Source organism: Helianthus annuus, chromosome 12 (genome assembly GCF_002127325.2).
Source record: "Helianthus annuus cultivar XRQ/B chromosome 12, HanXRQr2.0-SUNRISE, whole genome shotgun sequence".
Taxonomy (NCBI): Eukaryota; Viridiplantae; Streptophyta; class Magnoliopsida; order Asterales; family Asteraceae; genus Helianthus; species Helianthus annuus.
The window spans coordinates 144,078,549-144,102,249 of record NC_035444.2 but is presented as its reverse complement, the minus strand read 5'-3'; positions in this window follow the sequence as shown (position 1 = coordinate 144,102,249).

The window sequence follows — 23,701 nt, the reverse complement described above, 5'->3', positions numbered from 1 at the left end:
CGCAAAACCCAACCTACGAAACGAAACGCCGAAACTAAAATGTCAGAGCCACTCGATCGAGTGACTGATTGATCGGATGGTCAACCGATCGGATTGCCATCCGATCTGTAGGACCGGTTTTGACTCCGAAACGATTGCGAAACGAACGTATAACGTGCGGAAACCGTACACAAACGCGACCTAACACACACGATGTAATATAAACGTGATTCTATTAGAAATCTAACAAGAACAAGCACCTTGAATCACTTTCTCTCTCTAGAATCTCTCTCTAGATCTAGAGTTCTCTAAAACACAAATGAGGCAAAAGTCTCTAATCTAAACATAACCTCCCTATTTATAGGTCAAGGGGAATTAATGAGACTTCTCATTAATTACAGAAATGCCACCTTGCCTTTTGCCTAGTTATGACTAATATAACGACTCGTTTTCTTCTGTTTCTCGCTACGGCTCGGATTGACGAAGGCTATAGACATAAATGCACTAACATGATCGGATTGCCACCCGATCGGACAACCATCTGATCGGTGACCCACCCGATCCTACGCACTTTCCTTTTTAGGAAACCCTATAAATACCTTTCATATGTCACATCACTTAATATGATAGCTCTCACTCGACCCAGCTCGCTTCAGCCCTTCTTTCTCCCGATTTCTCACGATTCTTGTAAGTTTTCAACCTAATCTTGTACTTCCTTCACCGTTCTATCTTTTGAATCACAACTTTTCACCGTGAAATCACTAGATTTGAGGTGTTATAGGATGATGTCATCATGGGGTTCTTATGAACTTCATGTTTTTTGCCTCAATCCACCAAGAACAACTTAGATCTGGACGATTTCCACATAAAAGAACAAAGATCTTGCATAGATCTGAACATATTCATGGTGGAAAGGATTGAAAGATGGTTTCAAACTTTCTTTCAACTCTTTTACACTCAATGCACTCAAAATCGATAGAATCGGAGCTTATTCTGATCTTCTACTCTTTCTTAGTGTTGTGTTGGCTCAAGATCTGATTTCTATCAGAGAGACACCCGATTTCAGGTTAAACATGAACCACCGTCTCGGACAGTTAACTGGTCGGACTAGGGTGATTCCTGTCCGATCGGATTACTTAGATCTTGATGAGGTTTCTGTTGTTTAGCACGTATCGTATCGTCTCGAATCAAACTACAAATTATCGAAACGACCAAGTGATAAGACGATCAGGTTGTGGACGGATCGCCGTCCGATCGGATTGCCATCCGATCGGATTGCCACCCAATCGGACAGCCATCCGATCGGCTTGCACCTTGGTCCCACACTTAAACTATTAACTCACCTTTTCAAAGTTCGGAACGTCGAACGGATTGCCATCCGATCGGATTGCCACCCGATCGAACGACCATCCAACCATGTGATGTTTTGAACTTCAACACTTAAGAAATTTTCAACATGTTCAATGCACTATCAGTTCTGAACGGATTGCCACCCGATCGGTAGACCATCCGATCGTGTGACAACACTGCTGTGAACTTGTTCTCTGAGAAATGTCTCACCGAACGGATCGCCGTCCGATCGAGTCGTCGTTCGATCGACCGACCTGAAGGGTAGAGATACTTCTCTGTTTTCAAAATGCTACAACGAAAACTTTAAAGTACAAACCATCATACACAAACACATCTTCACCAAACGAGATGACAATCCAATCGAATGTCCATCCGAACGGATTGTCATCCGATCGACTGGCCATCCGATCGGATTGCCATCCGATCGGATTACCATCCGACACTTCCCACTTTGCACTGTTTTACGCGCCGCTTATCGTTATGGCTATCGTTAACTGTTCAGGCTAATCTCTCTTAGCGCTCCCTTCAATCCAAGAGCGTGTTTACATGTCAAACACAATCTGTGAGTATACTTGATCCCTTTTTACTTTATGCACTTTTGAGTGTTACATACGTTATCTATATTCAAATCACAATCGACACACAACGCAAACACTATTTATACGCTAACCGTTATTGCATGCTACGTGTTATTCGATGAATGCTTGTATGTTATGTTAACACAGTGATTGTTGCCTGACACCTTAGCAACTATAGTACTATAGTTTGGACTCAGCACCTGTTGTGGACAGGGGTTGTTAAGGGCTTTACTTCACGTGTCCCAGTGGGGATATGTTTTGCGCATTCTACAACTTGTAGTCACGTCTGTGCATATTTCTCTGTCGATAACCTACTAGCTTCACTTTTTACATGTTACATGCTGGTTATGCGTAAATGATTACGAACTCTATTATGCTATTATCAAACTTGAATGCTCACCTTTACACTATGTGTATTGACCTCTACTTTAACGTATGTGACAGGTGTTTAGGATGCTATCTGCTAGGATGCTTGCTATATGGAACCGAGTTAGGAAGGGTCTAGAAACAAACAAACAATTTATTTTATTTGAAATCTGAGTTTTCGAAACATGTTATTGTTTTTGAGATATCACTGTCTGTAATAACTCAAATTGCTTGATGGGTTATGGTATGGGACATAATACTTAAACTATCTAGTAATGTAGTTGTTATGGAATTTCTCTTGAACAATCTGTTTCGCTCAGTGTCGCGCCCCGATGATTCCGCCATCGGTTGGGGTGTGACAGATTGGTATCAAAGCCATAAATATAGGGAATTAGGCAAGACTCGACCTGGTCCGGGTCGATGTCTTAGAAACGACCTAGTCTATAGTCTAAGTACCAACAGACCGACTTGTGCATACCCCTAGGGGTGTTGTACGAGCTTACTTGCTATTTCTCGCTATCCTCGCTTACGTTACCACTGCACTTTAATTTTCGAAAATGGACGAGCGATTAGGTCGAGATTATGTGTGAAAACCGCAAACTCTCGACTAAATTGCTTGTTCGACCCGCATTTTTATCTATAAACACGAGAATTTGCGTTGAATCAGGAGTGAAATCCATACTTGGACGCAAATTTCTTCTATACTTTTATCAAAATAGGAACAAAGCTGTTAAGTCAGGGGTGAAACCCGAACCTTGATGACTTGTTCCGATCTTTATTTTGGTTTTTACAAAACTCTCACCAAAGTCTCGACGGACTCCAACGACTTGAGGTCACGCTGTAACCGGAGGGATGCGTGCCATTCGCCTAAATTCGAGGCGAGAACACAGTCCTGAAGGCCAAAGTATGTACCAAAAGTCCTTGCGAATAGTCGACTCATTTTGGGTAGTCAATGTCTATCAGCCGCAGACAATCTATTCTCGATTTTCATGTGTTTCGATTCTGAGTTCGCAACTGCCGACTTTGATATTCATCGCTTTTATATGGATTTTGTGTATTTTATGTGGTTTTACCTGTTTACATGTTTCGATTTTAGTGATTTATTCGCTTTTCGCCTTCGCTTTGATCGATACATACAACTCGCACTGCACATCTACCTCAACACGCTAACAAATCGTTGCTACTGTGGATAATCGCAAGCTATGCTACTGGATGTGTATTCGCTAATCGTAATCGCTATTCTCGAACGCACGCGAACTTTGAATGATAGGTTTCTCTATTCTGACTGCTTCTATGTGCTGCTACGTGCCCTATGTGCTACATGTGTTTACGTGTTCTGTGATTTCGTGTTTATGTGCCAATGTGTTTATGTATCACATTATTGTGTTCCTGAGCTTTAGTAGTATTAGGCGTGTGAGGTGAGATTCAATTTATTGTGTTTGAGTCCTGTGGCGATGTCTGTTGCAGAAAATGTCGTCATCTGGATCCCTTCACTCTCGAACTGCTTGCCGACACCAGAAAGACAAACGCCTTGCTGCTCTCATCGCTAAACAGATAGCGAATGTGATTCCTCAGATCGTTAGCGACCTGCACGAGAATACCAGCAAGTCTTCTGAAGAATCCAGGACTGATTCGCCAAAGTCTGTTTTTAGCTTTAAGCAGTTCAAAGCTTGCGGCCTGAAAGAATTCACTAGCGAAGATGGGCCTAGGGCCTTGTTTCAATGGTTTGATTCGATCGAGGTCACCCTGCGCCAGAGTGGCTGTCCTGATGATCTCCGAACTCTGCATACTACCGGCGTCTTCCAATCCCGCGCTTTAGACTAGTGAACGGCCGAGAGGAACAAACGCGGAAATGACGCAGCTTATGGTTTGACGTGGGATGAGTTGAAGAACGTCATGTTGGAAGAGTTCTGCCCTCCCCATGAGTGCCAAAAGTTGGAGGATGAATTCTGGCATATCAAGCAGAAGGATGGTGACAATGCTGCTTTAACTGCTCGTTTCAAGCAGCTAAGCATAATCTGTCCCGATCAAGTCGAGACTCCCGATGTGACGATCAAGAAGTATATCCGAGCTCTGCCGGATTGTGTCGTAGGATTCGTGCAAGCTGCAAAACCAGCAACTATCGAGGAAACTTATATGCTTGCCGCTGAAATCAACGATAAGCGAGTCAAGGCTGGTGTCTAGGACAAAGCCTCGAAGAATCTGCATCAAGCTACCACCACCGCTTCTACTGAAACCGCCGCCACTCCTCAGTCTTCAAAGTCCTCTCGTCGCAAGAGGAAGAACAACAACAACTCTAGCAATAAGAACTGTGTTGTCACCACTGCTGCCCCGCTTCAAGCTATACCAGCTCAGCAACAACCACAACACCGATCAACTGCAACACCAGTTACTCAAGCACTGCCTGCAAAGCGTGCTTATACTGGCCCTCACCCTGCCTGCCCGACATGTACTTATCATCATCCAGTAGGGATCGCCTGTCGATATTGTGTGCATTGCAACATGTACGGCCACTTTACCGCCAACTGCCGTACAAGTCCTCGACAAGCTACAGCTACAGCTACTGCTCAACAAGCTCTACTTCCTGCTCCTCAAGGAGAGACTCCGGCACCCGCGATCAATGCTAGAGTTTTCTTCGCGTGTGGTGATCCCAACCACTTCGCGAACATGTGCCCGAATCGAGTGGTGAAGCAAAAGTCTCAACAGCAACAGCCCCAGCAACAGTAGCAGTAGCAGCAAGCAGCTCGCGCCCAAACCTTCAACATCAATGCGCGCCAGGCTCAGGATGACAACAATGTGGTTAATGGTACGTTCCTTGTGAATGGTATTTATGCTTCGTATTTGTTTGATACTGGAGCCGATAACTGTTTCGTATCGTTTGAATTCGAGAAGCTCCTTAATTGTAAGCGCTCCCATCTCCCCTCGACGTTCGATGTTGAAGTTGCCACCGGAAGAACCGTCGCCGTCAATTCTGTTCTTCATGATTGTACTCTCGAACTCAACAATCACATCTTTCTGATCGATCTTATTCCGATGCAGCTCGGAGTTTTGACATCATAGTAGGCATGGACTTTCTTCGCGAAAACCATGCTGAAGTTGTTTGCTTCGATAAGATGATTCGATTCTCGCTCGTGAATGGTGATCAACTTTGTGTGTTTGGTGAAACTCCTTCGAAAGGTCTCAAGCACATGTCATGTGTCCAAGCTAGTAAGTATCTCCTCAAGGAATACAGAGCTTTCTTGGCCAACATTGTAGTAGCAGAGATGGAAAAGAAAGGAAGCCCTGGAATGAACGATGTCCCTGTAGTTTGTGAATTCCCAAATGTATTTCATGAGGATCTCACCGGCTTGCCTCCGAGTCATGATATCGACTTCCGCATCGACCTCATTCCTGGAGCCAACCCTGTTGCTAAAGCTCCTTATCGACTCGCTCCATCCGAGATGCGCGAACTCTCGAGTCAGCTCCAGGAATTTCTTGATAAAGGATTTATTCGCCCTAGCACCTATCCAGGGGGCGCGCCAGTCCTTTTCGTCAAAAAGAAGGATGGGTCGTTCCGGATGTGCATCGACTATCGGGAACTGAATAAGTTGACAATCAAGAATCGCTATCCCCTCCCTCGAATCGATGATTTGTTTGACCAGCTACAAGGTGATACGTGCTTCTCCAAGATCGATCTACGTTCTGGCTATCACCAATTATGCATCTAAGAGGAGGATATACCCAAAACCACCTTTCGCACTCGATACGACCACTATGAGTTCGTTGTTATGCCTTTTGGTTTAACCAACGCACCCGCGGTTTTCATGGATCTGATGAATCGCGTGTGTAAGCCATTTCTCGACCGCTTCGTCATCGTGTTCATCGATGATATCCTGATCTATTCCAAGACGAAAGCCGAACACGCGCAACATCTACGTTTGGTTATCGAACTGCTCAAAGGGAATAGACTCTATGCTAAGTTCTCCAAGTGCGAATTTTGGTTAGAGGAGGTTCAATTCCTCGGTCACATTGTCAATAGGCAAGGTATTCACGTTGACCCCGCGAAGATCGAAGCTGTTAAGAGTTGGGTTACACCTAAGAACCCGTCTGAAGTCCGTTCTTTTCTCGGACTAGCGGGCTATTATCGCCGATTTATCAAAGGATTCTTTAAAATTGCTATGCCGCTTACCTCTCTCACGCATAAAGACAAGCCTTTTGTTTGGGGAACTGGACAAGAGACTGCCTTTCAAACCCTAAAGTATATGCTCTGCAATGCTCCCGACCTTGCCCTACCCGACGGAAACGATGATTTTTTTGTCTACTGTGATGCCTCGAACCTTGGTCTCGGCTGTGTTCTCATGCAATGAGACAAGGTTATCGCTTACGCGTCTCGTCTCGTCGGCTCAAGATCCACAAGAAGAACTATACAACCCATGACCTCGAGCTAGGCGAAGTTGTTTTTTGCGTTGAAGATTTGGCGACACTACCTTTACGGTACAAAGTGTACGGTCTTCACCGACCATAGGAACCTACAACACATCTTCAGCCAGAAGGAACTTAATATGCGTCAACGCCGATGGGTAGAACTTCTCAACGATTACGACTGTGAGATTCGCTAACACCCTGGCAAAGCAAATGTCGTTGCCGACGCCCTCAGCAGGCGAAGCTATTTGCATAGCACTCGTAATGTTCAAGTCCAGCATCATCTCGAAACCCTTATCCGCGAAGCCCAGCATGCTTGTTTTACCGAGCGAACTTTGAAGAAGGAAAGGATTCTCAACGATGGAGCTCGGCTAGTGAATAAGTCGAATGGGATATTCCATTATCTGGACCGAATTTGGATCCCTAAGCGGACCGATTTACGACAGATTTTGATGGACGAAGCCCACAAATCTCGATATTCTATTCATCCCGGTGCCGATAAAATGTACCAGGACCTTCGCTACAAGTACTGGTGGCCGGGCATGAAGAAGGATATCGCTCTATATGTTTCGAAGTGCCTAACTTGCTCGAAAGTCAAGGTCGAACACCAAAGACCCTCTAGCTTGCTCGTCCAACCCGAGATCCCCATGTGGAAATGGGAGAGTATAGCTATGGACTTCATAACGAAACTTCCGCGCATGCCATCAAGTCACGACAGCATCTGGGTTGTTGTCGACCGCCTGACCAAATCTGCTCATTTTCTGCCGATACGAGAAGACTACAAGGTAGAAAGATTAGCCCGAATCTACACCAATGAGATCATTTGTCGACATGGGATGCCTCGGGACATCATCTCTGACCGTGATGCTCGGTTTATCTCGCGTCTTTGGGAAACATTTCAAACTGCTCTCGGTACTACGCTTAATCTAAGTACCGATTTTCATCCCCAAACTGACGGTCAGACTGAAAGAACGATTCGTACCCTTGAAGACATGCTCCGTTCGTGTGTCATAGACACCGGTGGTAATTGGGACGCATACTTACCTTTAGTCGAATTCTCGTACAATAACAGTTATCATTCCAGCATTCAAATGGCACCCTTTGAGGCATTATATGGAAGAAGATGTCGATTGCCTATTGTGTGGCACGAGATCGGGCACTCGCAATTAACCGGTCCTGAGCTATTGCAAAAAACGACTGACAAAATCCTCCAAATTCGAGAAATTTGCTGAAAGCTCAGAGTCGTCAGAAAAGTTACGCCGATAGACGACGCAAGCCCCTTGAATTTGATGTTGGCGATCACGTACTCCTAAAGGTATCACCTTGGAAGGGTGTGGTCAGATTCGGCAAGAGAGGGAAACTCGCGCTTCGATACGTTGGACCCTTTAAGATTCTGGAAAAGATCAAAAAAGTGGCCTACAGACTCGAACTACCGGAGGAACTTAGCAATGTCCACCCGACTTTCCACGTTTCGAACCTTAGAAAGTGCCTGGCTGAGCAAGATTTGTACGTACCACTTGAGAATCTTCAAGTGAACGAAACACTACACTTCGTGGAGAAGCCTGTCGAGATCATGGACCGCCAAACCAAGCAGCTCAGACGCTCGCGCATTCTGTTGGTGCATATGTCTGTCGACTTCCTCTTGTATCGAGTCATGGGTCTAGATTGGATAGAATGGAGTTCGGTAGGCTAGTTTATAGGATTTCAGAGGTGTTGGACCAGTTCGCACGAACTGGCAGAGGCCAGTTCATACGAAATGGTCATTGTCCATTTCGCACGAAATGGATCATGTCCATTCCATGCGAAATGGCAACACCTATATATACCTGAGTTTGGTTGTCATTTGTAACTTTGTGATTCCGGAGCAAAGGTGCTGCCGAAGTGTCTCCAGACCGTGTAAAGTTGTGATATCAATACAAGAGACATTATAAGTGATACTGAGTGTAAATCAAGCTGATTCGACATCGATATGTCTGTTTCTGCCTTTTGTATTGATCAAGAACTCTTCTGATAGGCTCGTTTAGATTGAATCTCAATCCTACACCTTCCCATTATGAAGGTTCGATGGGAAGGCAAACGGGGCGCAGAGTTCACTTAGGAACTCGAAAGTGACATGAAGGCGAAGTACTCGCAGTTGTTTGTTATAGCTAAAGCCTAATTTCAGGATGAAATTCCCTTAAGAGGGGGAGGCTGTAACACCCCGTGTTTCGAAAGTCAAAGTCAAAGTCAAGAGTGAAGTCAAAGAAAGAAAAGATTGCTAATTGCGATCTGTCGCTCCTTGCTCAACTATTGATTTGACTTCTTTGACTTGTAGATAATCTATTTATTTTGTCGCATTAGTTGTATTATGTGGAGTACTTGTTAATAATCAAGGTTTAATCGTTGTTTATCGCGTATTTTATTGCTTATCGCAACACAATCGCTTTCGCAACTCGAATTATGTGTGACAACCCTCACTAAACCAGGTATCCGTACGACTTAATTAATAATTAATTGCTACTTAATTACTGTGCTTACTTGAAATTACTGATGAACTGCTACTTGATTTCTGATACTTGTATATTCCTGCATCATACTTTACATACCGTCACTACATTATTTACATGTCGAACCTTAGTGACAAACATGATGCACAAAAGCACAGTAGCGTTTGAACGGATAACCTATTGAACATGCTGATAAAGCCAGCATCAGGCAGACACTGCCTCTAAGGCCTGTATGAGCCAGAAATATTTTTACTACACCCATAGTGAGTGTAGGGATACAAGGGTTGTAGAACTGCGTCTCTAGGAATAAGACATAATGACTGGATGTGCCTAAAACGTACTCTAAGCACAAAACACAGCACTTTAATTAACATATCAGCTTCTGGCTAACTAATAAAGTGCCAAAACATGAGGAAAATATTCCTGACATTTTGGGGAATAAGTTGTGTCACTAAAAATGGTATTTACGACACTTAAAAGCTTTGTTAAGCACTTTAACGGATTACTATCCAACCGAACAACCGGACTATACCCGGAACATAAAAATATTGACAGTAACATTATTGGTCTTTTTCTATGCCAGTTAGGGTCCCTGAATACCCTAACACCCGCTATAGAGCACATCACACCACTAACCAAGTTAACCCCTAAAACTAACTTGGTTTAACCTAACTAATACTTAACCTCTAGTTAGAAATGGACTAGTACCCCCCCCCCATTGTAATCGGCCCAACTAGGAGGAGACATGACTTGAATTCTTTTTATTATTTTAATAAATTTTCCTAAAATCTAATAGACACAATACCTCTTGGACAAAGCTCATTTCATTTGTCTATAAGTAGTAGCCATGGCACAAGAGTTCAATCACTACACATTACACCCACAAAAACTACTCTCTCTCCCCTCTACATACTTCGGCCGAACACCCCTCCCCCTCTCCATCCATTTTCGGCTTCCATCTTGCAAGTTCCAACACCATACAAGTGTTAAGGGTCGCATACGAGGAGTCTTGGAGCTAACGGAAGGCGAAGGACCTCTCTATCTAGCTTTTATCCACCTCTTTTTCGCATAGATTCTTCCCTAGCCTTGAGCTAGAGGTATAATGCTTAAAACACTCTCTTAAACTAATCCAAGGTGGTTAATATGTGTTGTAACGTTTAAAATTCGGAAACTTGCATTTTGAAGCATAAAAGTCTACTAAAACATGAATAATGTTGGTTAAAAGATCATAAGTTGTGTAAATGTTGTAGTATTGATTTTGTGTGATTATCTAGGCCCGATCTATGATGTGGTAGCTCGGATCACCATTTAACCCGGTTGGTTAAAGTCATGGGTCTTGACATAACAAACCCCACCCATGCGCCCTGAGGTTGGACCATGTGGTGACTTTGTCGTAACACCACCCATGCGCCCGCAGGTTGGACCATGCGGTGACCTTGTCGTAACACCACCCATGCGCCCGCAGGTTGGACCATGTGGTGACCTTGTCGTAACACCACCCATGCGCCCGCAGGTTGGACCATGTGGTGACCTTGTCCTATCCCCCCCATGCGCCCGCAGGTTGGACCATGTGGTTACACATTAACTGATATGTTCCCTTATTTGCTTTCATACCAGAGTTTACAAAATATTCACACTTACAATGGTTATAACGGTTTATTCGCGCGCGCATACTAAACACATGAACTCGCTCAACATTATTGTTGATTTTTCAACTTACATGTATTTCAGGGAATTAAAGGATTTGGCACGGTATGGCACGTTTTCCCGCTGCACTAGTTTCCGAGGTCATCCGGGGTTTAAGGAATGTGACTCTTTCCTGGACAAGTCACAGTCCTTAAACTGTGTTTATGTTTTGTTTGTTTGTTGAACAAGATTATGGTTGTTAGGGTGTATTCCCGTTAAAACAATGGTATTGTATTTGGTTTTCAAACTTAATGGATGATCTTGCATGTTTTTAATTCATATAGCTTTGTTATGACTAAGCTATGGTATTAAGAAGTCACACCAAAATTAACCACGCTTCCGCAAAGCCAGGGTGTGACAGCTTGGTATCAGAGCTCAGATCATAGCGAACTAGGATTCCTTCTCGAGTCTAGACTATGATCACTAGGGCTCTCACGAAAACATTTTTTACTGCATACCACTTAAGTCCAGATCCAAAACGTTTTTACAAACACATGTTGAGCACATTTTATTATTTTAGGCTCAGTCTTGGAGGCTGAGGCTCGGTCTTGGAGGCCGAGGCTCGATCTTAGAGATCGAGGTAGATGGCTAGTGAGACTAGGAAGAGTAGGCTCAGTCATGAAGGCTGAGGCTCGGTCATGGAGGCCGAGGCTCGATCTAGGAGGTCGAGTTGGATGATAGAGCAGTCTTAGAGACTGGGAGGAATTTGGCTAGTGGGACTAGGAATGTCAGCCTTGGAGGCTGGGAGGAATTTGGCTAGTGGGACTAGGAATGTCAGCCTTGGAGGCTGGGAGGAATTTGGCTAGTGGGACTAGGAATATTAGTCTGGGAGGCTGGGAGGCTAGTGGGACTAGGAGAATTATTTGATTGCTTATTGCTGACTAACATGTTTATATGTAGATGTGATTGATTGTTATACGTATATGTGTTTATGTTACAAATGTCATGCTTTCATCATGTACAAGAAAGATGGACACTACGAAACCCATGGCCATAGCATCAAACGACATAGTGCATCGAAGCACGAGGTGCACATTTCCGATACTACCGGCACAGACAATGACGACATTCAGCCCTTTGCGCTGCCTAAAGTCGTAGCAGAGCCTACTGATGGCCATCTTGTTGGGAATTTGCCACTCGCGGTGATCCCTGCTCCTGTGCCCCCTTGCCGCTTATCCCATTGTTGATATGCCCCCGACGTGGCCTCTGACGACGATAACGATCTACTAGAGGAGGACCCATTCAAGGGCGAGGCCCTATTGCTGCTAGTATTAGCCTACTGCTTGCGGACGCTCCTGCAGGGGAAACTCATGCCCATTCCCCTGTCCCAGACTCATTTGAGTTCCTGACATCCGCATTTTCGCATATACAGGGAGTGCAGCACTATTCACACGACGCCGACCCTGATACGGCATCATCGGCTGCACCGGTTCCCGCACATAGCTTTGAGTTTGATCACAGTATTGAGGGTGATCCTGTTCTTCCATCTGGTTTTGATCCAGACCATGACCTTGAGTTCATACGCTTAGGCCAGCCCTTGGAGGATCCTGTAACCCCCTGTGATGGTTGATCCAGCTGATTTTGAGATGGAGTTTGTTGATCCGGAGCCAGCCGTGGCCCCTGAGCCAGGCGTCGCTCCTAACACCGCATTAGAGCATGACCCTGTTCATGCCAATGCACCTGCTGTTGCTCCTTGATTGATCATCTGCTTGGACGAGAGAAAATTTGGGGTAACTGTGCAAGACAATTTATTATTACGGGGGCCCACGTAATAACGACTTGTAGTGCACAGAAATCCTGGCGGACTCTGCGGGTCAAGCTAATGAAAACCAATGTAGCAGGAAATATCTAAAACACGAATTACCAAGGCAAGGCGATGTCGCCTCGAGTTCATTCTATTACAAGCAGCAAGCCAAATTGGCAAGCCTGTGTGAAGGCTCAGAAATTTATTTCCCCACTCATGCATTGGGTATATTTGCATGTGAAATTAGGTGAGTACATGATGGCTTATGGTGCTATGTATCTCATAGACAAGTGGGAAGTTGTCTAACCCACTTCATGACATTTCGGCAGAAGAGAATGCCACCCAGGCATGACAAAAACACCAGTATGTTGCCAAGGATAGAAGCCGGGCTGCAAAAACGCATCTCACAGGCAAATGCATGACATGAAGCACTCCGCACTAAGCGCAGCGATGGAACTACGGGGAATAACCCCCCCAAACTGACCGCACATATAAGCGGTTCCTGAACTGCAAGCCTTTGAACTTCGACGAGACAGTAAGCGCCATTGCAAATGTTCGTTGGTCCGAAAAGATTGACTCCATTCTAAGAATGACTAACTGTTCACCCCAACAGAGTGTTACCTTTACCTCGGGGTCATTTCTAGATGGCACACTCTCATGATAGGATCTTCAGATTCAGACCCTTGGTACAGATGCTGCCTATGCACTGAGCTGGGACGAGCTCAAGGAAATGATTAAGGAGAAATATGGTTCTAAGATTGGAATAACAAAAGTTTGAGATGGAGTCTTGGAATTTGAAAATGGACGAACCAGGGATTCCTGAACCTGTCCAGCGGCCGCACGACTTGCCTAGGGTCGTCACCTACTAAGTCATTGATGTTGTATGATACAGTTGGGTACCTGTAAACCTTACATTCTGGTCTCGATTTGTGGCAATGCAATCGCAGTGATCTATTGTTTATGTTCTATAACATGAGATGTTATGTGATTGATTTGTTTATAACATGGGATGTTATGTGTTGATATTGTTGTATACTCACGTACACTTTACTTACTTTAACCTGACCCATACGATCATCATTTAGAAGATGCCTCCAAGACGGGATGTACGCATACCCACCAACGAGGCGGAACTTCAGGGAATCATTGCTGCAGTCATCGCACAATACGAGGCCCATCACTCCGAGCGCAACGGAGGCACCTCAGGAAATAACCCACCCAACGGCTGCACCTACAAGCAGTTCTTAGGCTGCCAGCCCCTACATTTCGTCGGCACTGGGGGTGCCGTAGCCTTCGTACGCTGGATCGAGAAGACGGACACTGTTTTGCGTGCGAGCAAATGCGCCCCAAGAGACCAGGTCACGTACATTTCCGGGCTGTTCCGAGATGAGGCTCTGTCATGGTGGAAACTTCAGGTTCAGACAATGGGCGAGGCTGCTGCGTATGCTCTATCGTGGGACGAGCTGAAAGAGCTAATGCATAAAAAGTACTGTTCAAGAACAGAAAGCCAGAAGGTAGAAACTGAGTTCTGGAACTTGAAGATGGAAGGTCCAAAAATAGCTGAGTATGTGGAGAAGTTCCAAGTTCTATCGCGTATCGTTCCTTACATGGTAGATCCGGAGTTTAAAAGGATTGTGCGTTTCATTTGGGGATTGGCACCCCAAATCATGAGCATGGTAACGGCATTAAAGCCTGCCACAATCTCTGAGGCCATCAATCTAAGTGTAGCCCTGACGGAAGAGGCAATCAGGATGAACAAATTTTCAGCCTCTGAGGAGAAGAAGGAGACTCATGTAGAGTCATCTGGGGATAACAAGAGGAAGTTGGCGAATTTCAAGCAGGGTACCCAGTCGAGTAGCGACGACAAGGCCAAAAAGAGAAAAGAGTACACGGGTATCCTACCAAAGTGCGACAACTGTCGACGTCACCATAACGGGCGGTGTAGATATGGAAAATGTGGTAACTGTGGCAAGGTGGGACATGTCAAGGAAACATGTCGGCAAGGTACTGAACATGGAAATAGAGGTCAAGATGGTAACGGAAATCGCGGAGGAAATAACAACGACAACAACTATCAAGGCAGGGATGGTGACTATCAAGGCTGTGGCCAAGCATGTTTTAATTGCGGTGATGTGGGGCATTTCAGGAAGTATTGCCCTAAGAACACTCAGGCACGTGGATGAAAGCTCAACGGCGGGGATAGAATCCAAGCGTGGATATCGGTACGTCTCATAATAGTCAATGTTACGCTCTATTTGACAGTATTGTCAAATTTTAGCTTCAGAAAATATAGTTGTTTTAGTAGTAAGTAACCTAGATACCCAGTTCTCGATAGAACAAGCCTAACGGAAGCTTCGATGTGATAATATGGATGGACTGGTTGTCGAACAACCCAGCGGAGATTGTCGTCCGCACCCCGACGACGAACGGAGAAATGATGGTGATTCATGGAGCAGGATACGCTCCTACGGATCATCAGGCAAAGAAGACACAAAAATTTTCGCACAAAGGATGTGTTGCATTCTTGGCTCATGTCGTGGAAAAAGAAGCCGAAGAACCAAAACCCGAAGACATCCCTGTGATTGGAGAATACCCCGAAGTCTTCCTCGAAGACTTGCCGGAATCGTCTCCTCAACGATTAATTCCAGGCACTGCACCCGTAGTCAATGCATCGTAGCGACTTACATTTTCGGAGATGCAAGGAATGACAGAGAAGTTTTAGCAATGGATAGAGAAGGAAGATAACAGACCAAAATTCCCTTTTGGGGTAACCCCATTACTACTCGTCAAAAAGAAGGATGATGATTTTCAAATAAACATCATCTACCGGGAGCTGAACAAGCTGACGATCAAGAATAGATACCCTCTGCCAAGAATTGATGATCTGTTTGATCAACTGCAAGGTTCAAGCTTTTACTCAAAGATCGATCTTCGATCTGGATACCATCAGTTAAGGATACAAGAGGAGAGTATCCCGAAGACAGCCTTCAGAACTCGATATGGACACTACGAGTTTCTCGTTATGCCGTTTGGTTTGACAAACGCACCTGCAGTGTTCATGGATTGAATGAATCGAGTCTGTAAGCCGTACTTGGATAAGTTCGTGATTGTGTTCATCGATGATATTTTGATTTATTCAAAGACGAAGGCTGAACACGAGCAGGATTTAAGAGCCATTCTGGAGCTGCTAAAGAAGGAACAGTTGTATGCCAAGTTCTCTAAGTGCGAGTTTTGGGCTACGAGAAGTGCAATTCCTTGGGCACGTGGTAAATGGAGATGGAATCCACGTGAATCCAATCAAGATCGAGGCGATCAAGGATTGGGAAACGCCAAAGACGCCAACCGAGATTCGGCAATTCTTGGGTTTGGCTGGCTATTACCGAAGATTCATTGAGAATTTTTCAAAGATCGCTCAACCATTGACGCTCCTCACGCAGAAGGACAAGAAGTTTGATTGGGGAATCAAACAGGAAGAAGCATTTCAGATGTTGAAAGATAAGCTTTGCAACGCGCCAATCTTAGCCCTACCAGAGGGTACAGATGATTTTGTGGTATACTGCGATGCATCGCGTCAAGGATTGGGTTGTGTGTTGATGCAATGTCAAAAGGTTATTGCCTACGCGTCACGCCAGCTGAAGGTACATGAAAAGAACTATACCACACATGATTTGGAACTAGGCGCAGTGGTTTTTGCCTTAAAGATCTGGAGGCACTACCTTTATGGTACGAAATGTACGATCTTCACAGATCACAAGAGCCTCCAACACATATTCAACCAGAAGGAGCTGAATATGAGGCAAAGGCGATGGGTTGAGTTGTTGAACGATTACGACTGCGAGATAAAGTATCATCCAGGGAAGGCGAATGTGGTCGCCGATGCCCTAAGTCGGAAAGAGAGGATAAAGCCCATAAGGGTTAGGGCTTTGGAGATGGTTGTTCGAACCGATTTTCCTCTGCGCATTCGTGCCGCGCAGAGAGAAGCTCTCAAGGAAAGAAACATTGGAGAAGAGTATCTCCGTGGGATGGAGAAGTTATTGGTACCAAACAAGGAAGGAACGTTGTGTTTTGAGAAAAGGATTTGGGTTCCTTTGTTTGGAGGTTTAAGGAAGGTTATTTTCGATGAAGCTCACGAGTCGCGGTACTCTATCCACCCTGGAGCGGATAAGATGTACCAGGATCTTAAAGATTATTATTGGTGGCCTAGGATGAAAGGCGATGTTGCTATTTATGTGAGCAAGTGTTTAACATGCGCCAAGGTTAAGGCGGAATACCAGAAGCCTTCAGGACTTCTGCAACAACCAGAGATTCCCAAGTGGAAGTGGGAACAAATCTCCATGGATTTTGTTACAAAGTTGCCAAGAACGCCAGGAGGCCATGACACTATCTGGGTGATAGTGGATCGATTAACGAAGTCAGCACACTTCTTGCCTATCCGAGAAAAGGATAATACAAGAAAATTGGCTGAAATTTACATGAGAGAGATTGTTACACGCCATGGAGTACCTCTCTCGATTATCTCCGATAGAGACGGAAGGTTCGTATCAAGGATATGGCAATCCTTCCAAAAAGCTTTTGGCTCGAAGTTGAATATGAGCACCGCATTTCACCCGCAGACCGACGGTCAAAGCGAGCGGACGATTCAGACGTTGGAGGACATGCTGAGAGCGTGTGTTATGGATTTAGGCGATAGGTGGGATAAGCATTTGCCTCTGGTTGAGTTTTCATACAACAACAGCTACCATACCAGTATTGGTGCCGCGCCATTCAAAGCTTTATATGGGCGCAAGTGCAGATCACCGCTCTGTTGGTCTGACGCCGGTGATAGACAGTTGGTTGGTCCTGATGTAGTCCAGGAAACCACCGATAAGATTGCACAGATACGAGATCGCATCAGTGCGGCTCGTGACCGGCAGAAAGCCTACGCGGATCGAAGCAGGAAACCTCTAGAGTTCGAGGTTGGTGATATGGTTTTGTTGAAGGTATCACCCTGGAAGGGTGTGGCACGCTTTGGGAAGCGTGGAAAGTTGGATCCACGATATATCGGTCCGTTCAGGATTTTGGAAAGAATTGGGACCGTAGCATACAAGCTGGACTTACCTGCTGAACTCCATTTAGTTCACGATACATTTCATGTATCCGATCTGAAGAGAAGTCCAACGCAAGATACCTTTGCCATTCCTACCGACGAAATTCATGTTGACGACACGCTCCACTTCGTTGAAGAACCCGTTGAGGTCACGGATTGGAAAGTGAACAAGACCCGCCGGAGCAGTGTCAAGCTTGTCAAGGTTCGTTGGAATGCCCACCATGGTCCTGAATTCACCTGGGAGCGTGAGGTCCGAATGAAAGAGAAATACCCCCACTTATTTCCTAAGAACCCTGCTTCTACAAGCAGAACTTAAAATTTCGGGACGAAATTTTTCTAATGGGGGGAGAATGTGACAACCCTCACTAAACCAGGTATCCGTACGACTTAATTAATAATTAATTGCTACTTAATTACTGTGCTTACTTGATGTTACTGATGAACTGCTACTTGATTTCTGATACTTGTATATTCCTGCATCATACTTTACATACCGTCACTACATTATTTACATGTCGAACCTTAGTGACAAACATGATGCACAAAAGCACAGTAGCGTTTGAACGGATAACCTATTGAACATGCTGATAAAGCCAGCATCAGGCAGACACTGCCTCTAAGGCCTGTATGAGCCAAAAATATTTTTACTACACCCATAGTGAGTGTAGGGATACAAGGGTTGTAGAACTGCGTCTCTAGGAATAAGATATAATAACTGGATGTGCCTAAAACGTACTCTAAGCACAAAACACAGCACTTTGATTAACATATCAGCTTCTGGCTAACTAATAAAGTGCCAAAACATGAGGAAAATATTCCTGACACTTTGGGGAATAAGTTGTGTCACTAAAAATGGTATTTACGACACTTAAAAGCTTTGTTAAGCACTTTAACGGATTACTATCCAACCGAACAACCGGACTATACCCGGAACATAAAAATATTGACAGTAACATTATTGGTCTTTTTCTGAGCCAGTTAGGGTCCCTGAATACCCTAACACCCACTATAGAGCACATCACACCACAAACCAAGTTAACCCCTAAAACTAATTTGGTTTAACCTAACTAATACTTAACCTCTAGTTGGAAATGGACTAGTACACCCCCCATTGTAATCGGCCCAACTAGGAGGAGACAAGACTTGAATTCTTTTTATTATTTTAATAAATTTGCCTAAAATCTAATAGACACAATACCTCTTGGACAAAGCTCATTTCATTTGTCTATAAGTAGTAGCCATGGCACAAGAGTTCAATCACTACACATTACACCCACAAAAACTACTCTCTCTCCCCTCTACATACTTCGGCCGAACACCCCTCCCCCTCTCCATCCATTTTCGGCTTCCATCTTGCAAGTTCCAACACCATACAAGTGTTAAGGGTCGCATACGAGGAGTCTTGGAGCTAACGGAAGGCGAAGGACCTCTCTATCTAGCTTTTATCCACCTCTTTTTCGCATAGATTCTTCCCTAGCCTTGAGCTAGAGATATAATGCTTAAAACACTCTCTTAAACTAATCCAAGGTGGTTAATATGTGTTGTAACGGTTAAAATTCGGAAACTTGCATTTTGAAGCATAAAAGTCTACTAAAACATGAATAATGTTGGTTAAAAGATCATAAGTTGTGTAAATGTTGTAGTATTGATTTTGTGTGATTATCTAGGCCCGATCTATGATGTGGTAGCTCGGATCACCATTTAACCCGGTTGGTTAAAGTCATGGGTCTTGACATAAGCTTGTTTTGAATGGTACAAGGGTTAAAAGGTGAAACTCTACCACACGAGAAACATGAACTTGTGTAAAAGTATTTTTACTTGTAAGATAGTGTTTAAAACTAGCGGATCTACGTATCTGCAAGTGGTATTTTCAAAGGACCAAGTGTCGAGAAAATCATGTTTTCTAAAAGTCGGATAGCACACTAACAAGTATGATTTTTACAAACCACAAGTGTATAAACACTTGTGAAATGAAAAGTTTCGACAAAATAACAATCTTTGTGAAAGATGACGGGAAGTTGTAAAGATGGATTTATTCTAAAAACGAGGTTTTTACGAGATTAAGCTACTTTATATAAAGATCCACAAAATATAATGGGATTACACTATAATTTCGGAAAAACTACAAGTTCATGTGATTATGCAATTTACATACTTGTCGACTAGTTTGATGTGTCGGAAATTGTTGATTGAATAAAGAAGTTGTCGAAATGATTTTGTAAAAGAAAATGATACGCTTGAAAGCGTGGCCACCTCCAGTTACAGGGGAAACTCTGGTGAAATTTTTCTAAAACCTAACACCTAGAATTATGTACAAGTGTTAGAATTATTTTTGACATGTTTTCAAAATATATTTCGCCACGACCTTATTTAAAAATATTCGGAGGTGGGATTTTCACAAAACTAAACGCGATAAATATATATTTGGTAAATATATTTTCACAACACTTTTTATGATTATTTTGTGAAAAATACACAAATATTATTTTTAGAGTAAAAATAATATTTACAAACGTTGACGAATCCAAAATAATACGAACGCTTCCACGATAAACATATAAGTTACAACGGTAATTATTATTACCACTCGAACGATAAAAACGTAACTTACGCATTATGCGGAAATAATTACGAACACGTATTCTATCAACGTATTATTTTTGGGAGTGTTATGTGAAGTGAAAATATAATATTTTTGAGAAAAATACTTATATTTTGGAATTGGAAATAAATATATTAAATGAGACTTAATGGTGTAATTCGAACGCACATGTATTAAATCCCCCATCCTTGGGAAGGAGATTAACTACCAAGTATATACGAGAAGTAAACACGAAATGGTTGTCTAACTATTTCCCAAAAACTTAAACTATAAAGCTAAGGCACGGCTGTCCGTCTAATAGAATTAGCACATGTAGGTCGTTGCACAGCTGCCCGATTTGGAGTACTTGGTAGAGACGCACCGACTGTGAGTTCATGCCCCCCTTTTCTCTTAACTGTTTTCAGTTTTCTAAACTGCGGGGGTGAAATACATGTTACTATGATTACGAATATTTCTTACATGGTATGGTCAGCTACGGAAGGAACTGTTAGGTTATGTGATTGGGTAGGCGAAATCTTAAGAACATTAGTCCTCGTAGTACGATCGAGGGATAGAAGTGATAGGCCTATTTGAGCATAACAAACCCCACCCATGCGCCCTGAGGTTCGACCATGTGGTGACTTTGTCGTAACACCACCCATGCGCCCGCAGGTTGGACCATGCGGTGACCTTGTCGTAACACCACCCATGCGCCCGCAGGTTGGACCATGTGGTGACCTTGTCGTAACACCACCCATGCGCCCGCAGGTTGGACCATGTGGTGACCTTGTCCTATCCCCCCCATGCGCCCGCAGGTTGGACCATGTGGTTACACATTAACTGATATGTTCCCTTATTTGCTTTCATACCAGAGTTTACAAAATATTCACACTTACAATGGTTATAACGGTTTATTCGCGCGCGCATACTAAACACATGAACTCGCTCAACATTATTGTTGATTTTTCAACTTACATGTATTTCAGGGAATTAAAGGATCTGGCACGGTATGGCACGTTTTCCCGCTGCACTAGTTTCCGAGGTCATCCGGGGTTTAGGGAATGTGACTCTTTCCTGGACAAGTCACAGTCCTTAAACTGTGTTTATGTTTTGTTTGTTTGTTGAACAAGATTATGGTTGTTAGGGTGTATTCCCGTTAAAACAATGGTATTGTATTTGGTTTTCAAACTTAATGGATGATCTTGCATGTTTTTAATTCATATAGCTTTGTTATGACTAAGCTAAGGTATTAAGAAGTCACACCAAAATTAACCACGCTTCCGCAAAGCCAGGGTGTGACAGCTTGGTATCAGAGCTCAGATCATAGCGAACTAGGATTCCTTCTCGAGTCTAGACAATGATCACTAGGGCTCTCACGAAAACATTTTTTACTGCATACCACTTAAGTCCAGATCCAAAACGTTTTTACAAACACATGTTGAGCACATTTTATTATTTTAGGCTCAGTCTTGGAGGCTGAGGCTTGGTCTTGGAGGCCGAGGCTCGATCTTAGAGATCGAGGTAGATGGCTAGTGAGACTAGGAAGAGTAGGCTCAGTCATGAAGGCTGAGGCTCGGTCATGGAGGCCGAGGCTCGATCTAGGAGGTCGAGGTGGATGATAGAGCAGTCTTAGAGACTGGGAGGAATTTGGCTAGTGGGACTAGGAATGTCAGCCTTGGAGGGTGGGAGGAATTTGGCTAGTGGGACTAGGAATGTCAGCCTTGGAGGCTGGGAGGAATTTGGCTAGTGGGACTAGGAATATCAGTCTGGGAGGCTGGGAGGCTAGTGGGACTAGGAGAATTATTTGATTGCTTATTGCTGACTAACATGTTTATATGTAGATGTGATTGATTGTTATACGTATATGTGTTTATGTTACAAATGTCATGCTTTCCTCATGTACAAGAAAGATGGACACTACGAAACCCATGGCCATAGCATCAGACGACATAGTGCATCGAAGCACGAGGTGCACATTTCCGATACTACCGGCACAGACAATGACGACATTCAGCCCTTTGCGCTGCCTAAAGTCGTAGCAGAGCCTACTGATGGCCATCTTGTTGGGAATTTGCCACTCGCGGTGATCCCTGCTCCTGTGCCCCCTTTCCGCTTATCCCATTGTTGATATGCCCCCGACGTGGCCTCTGACGACGATAACGATCTACTAGAGGAGGACCCATTCAAGGGCGAGGCCCTATTGCTGCTAGTATTAGCCTACTGCTTGCGGACGCTCCTGCAGGGGAAACTCATGCCCATTCCCCTGTCCCAGACTCATTTGAGTTCCTGACATCCGCATTTTCGCATATACAGGGAGTGCAGCACCATTCACACGACGCCGACCCTGATACGGCATCATCGGCTGCACCGGTTCCCGCACATAGCTTTGAGTTTGATCACAGTATTGGGGGTGATCCTGTTCTTCCATCTGGTTTTGATCCAGACCATGACCTTGAGTTCATACGCTTAGGCCAGCCCTTGGAGGATCCTGTAACCCCCTGTGATGGTTGATCCAGCTGATTTTGAGATGGAGTTTGTTGATCCGGAGCCAGTCGTGGCCCCTGAGCCAGGCGTCGCTCCTAACACCGCATTAGAGCATGACCCTGTTCATGCCAATGCACCTGCTGTTGCTCCTTGATTGATCATCTGCTTGGACGAGAGAAAATTTGGGGTAACTGTGCAAGACAATTTATTATTACGGGGGCCCACGTAATAACGACTTGTAGTGCACAGAAATCCTGGCGGACTCTGCGGGTCAAGCTAATGAAAACCAATGTAGCAGGAAATATCTAAAACACGAATGACCAAGGCAAGGCGATATCGCCTCGAGTTCATTCTATTACAAGCAGCAAGCCAAATTGGCAAGCCTGTGTGAAGGCTCAGAAATTTATTTCCCCACTCATGCATTGAGTATATTTGCATGTGAAATTAGGTGAGTACATGATGGCTTATGGTGCTATGTATCTCATAGACAATTGGGAAGTTGTCTAACCCACTTCATGACATTTCGGCAGAAGAGAATGCCACCCAGGCATGACACAAACACCAGTATGTTGCCAAGGATAGAAGTCGGGCTGCAAAAACGCATCTCACAGGCAAATGCATGACATGAAGCACTCCGCATTAAGCGCAGCGATGGAACTACGGGGAATAACCCCCCCAAACTGACCGCACATATAAGCGGTTCCTGAACTGCAAGCCTTTGAACTTCGACGAGACAGTAAGCGCCATTGCAAATGTTCGTTGGTCCGAAAAGATTGACTCCATTCTAAGAATGACTAACTGTTCACCCCAACAGAGTGTTACCTTTACCTTGGGGTCATTTCTAGATGGCACACTCTCATGATAGGATCTTCAGATTCAGACCCTTGGTACAGATGCTGCCTATGCACTGAGCTGGGACGAGCTCAAGGAAATGATTAAGGAGAAATATGGTTCTAAGAT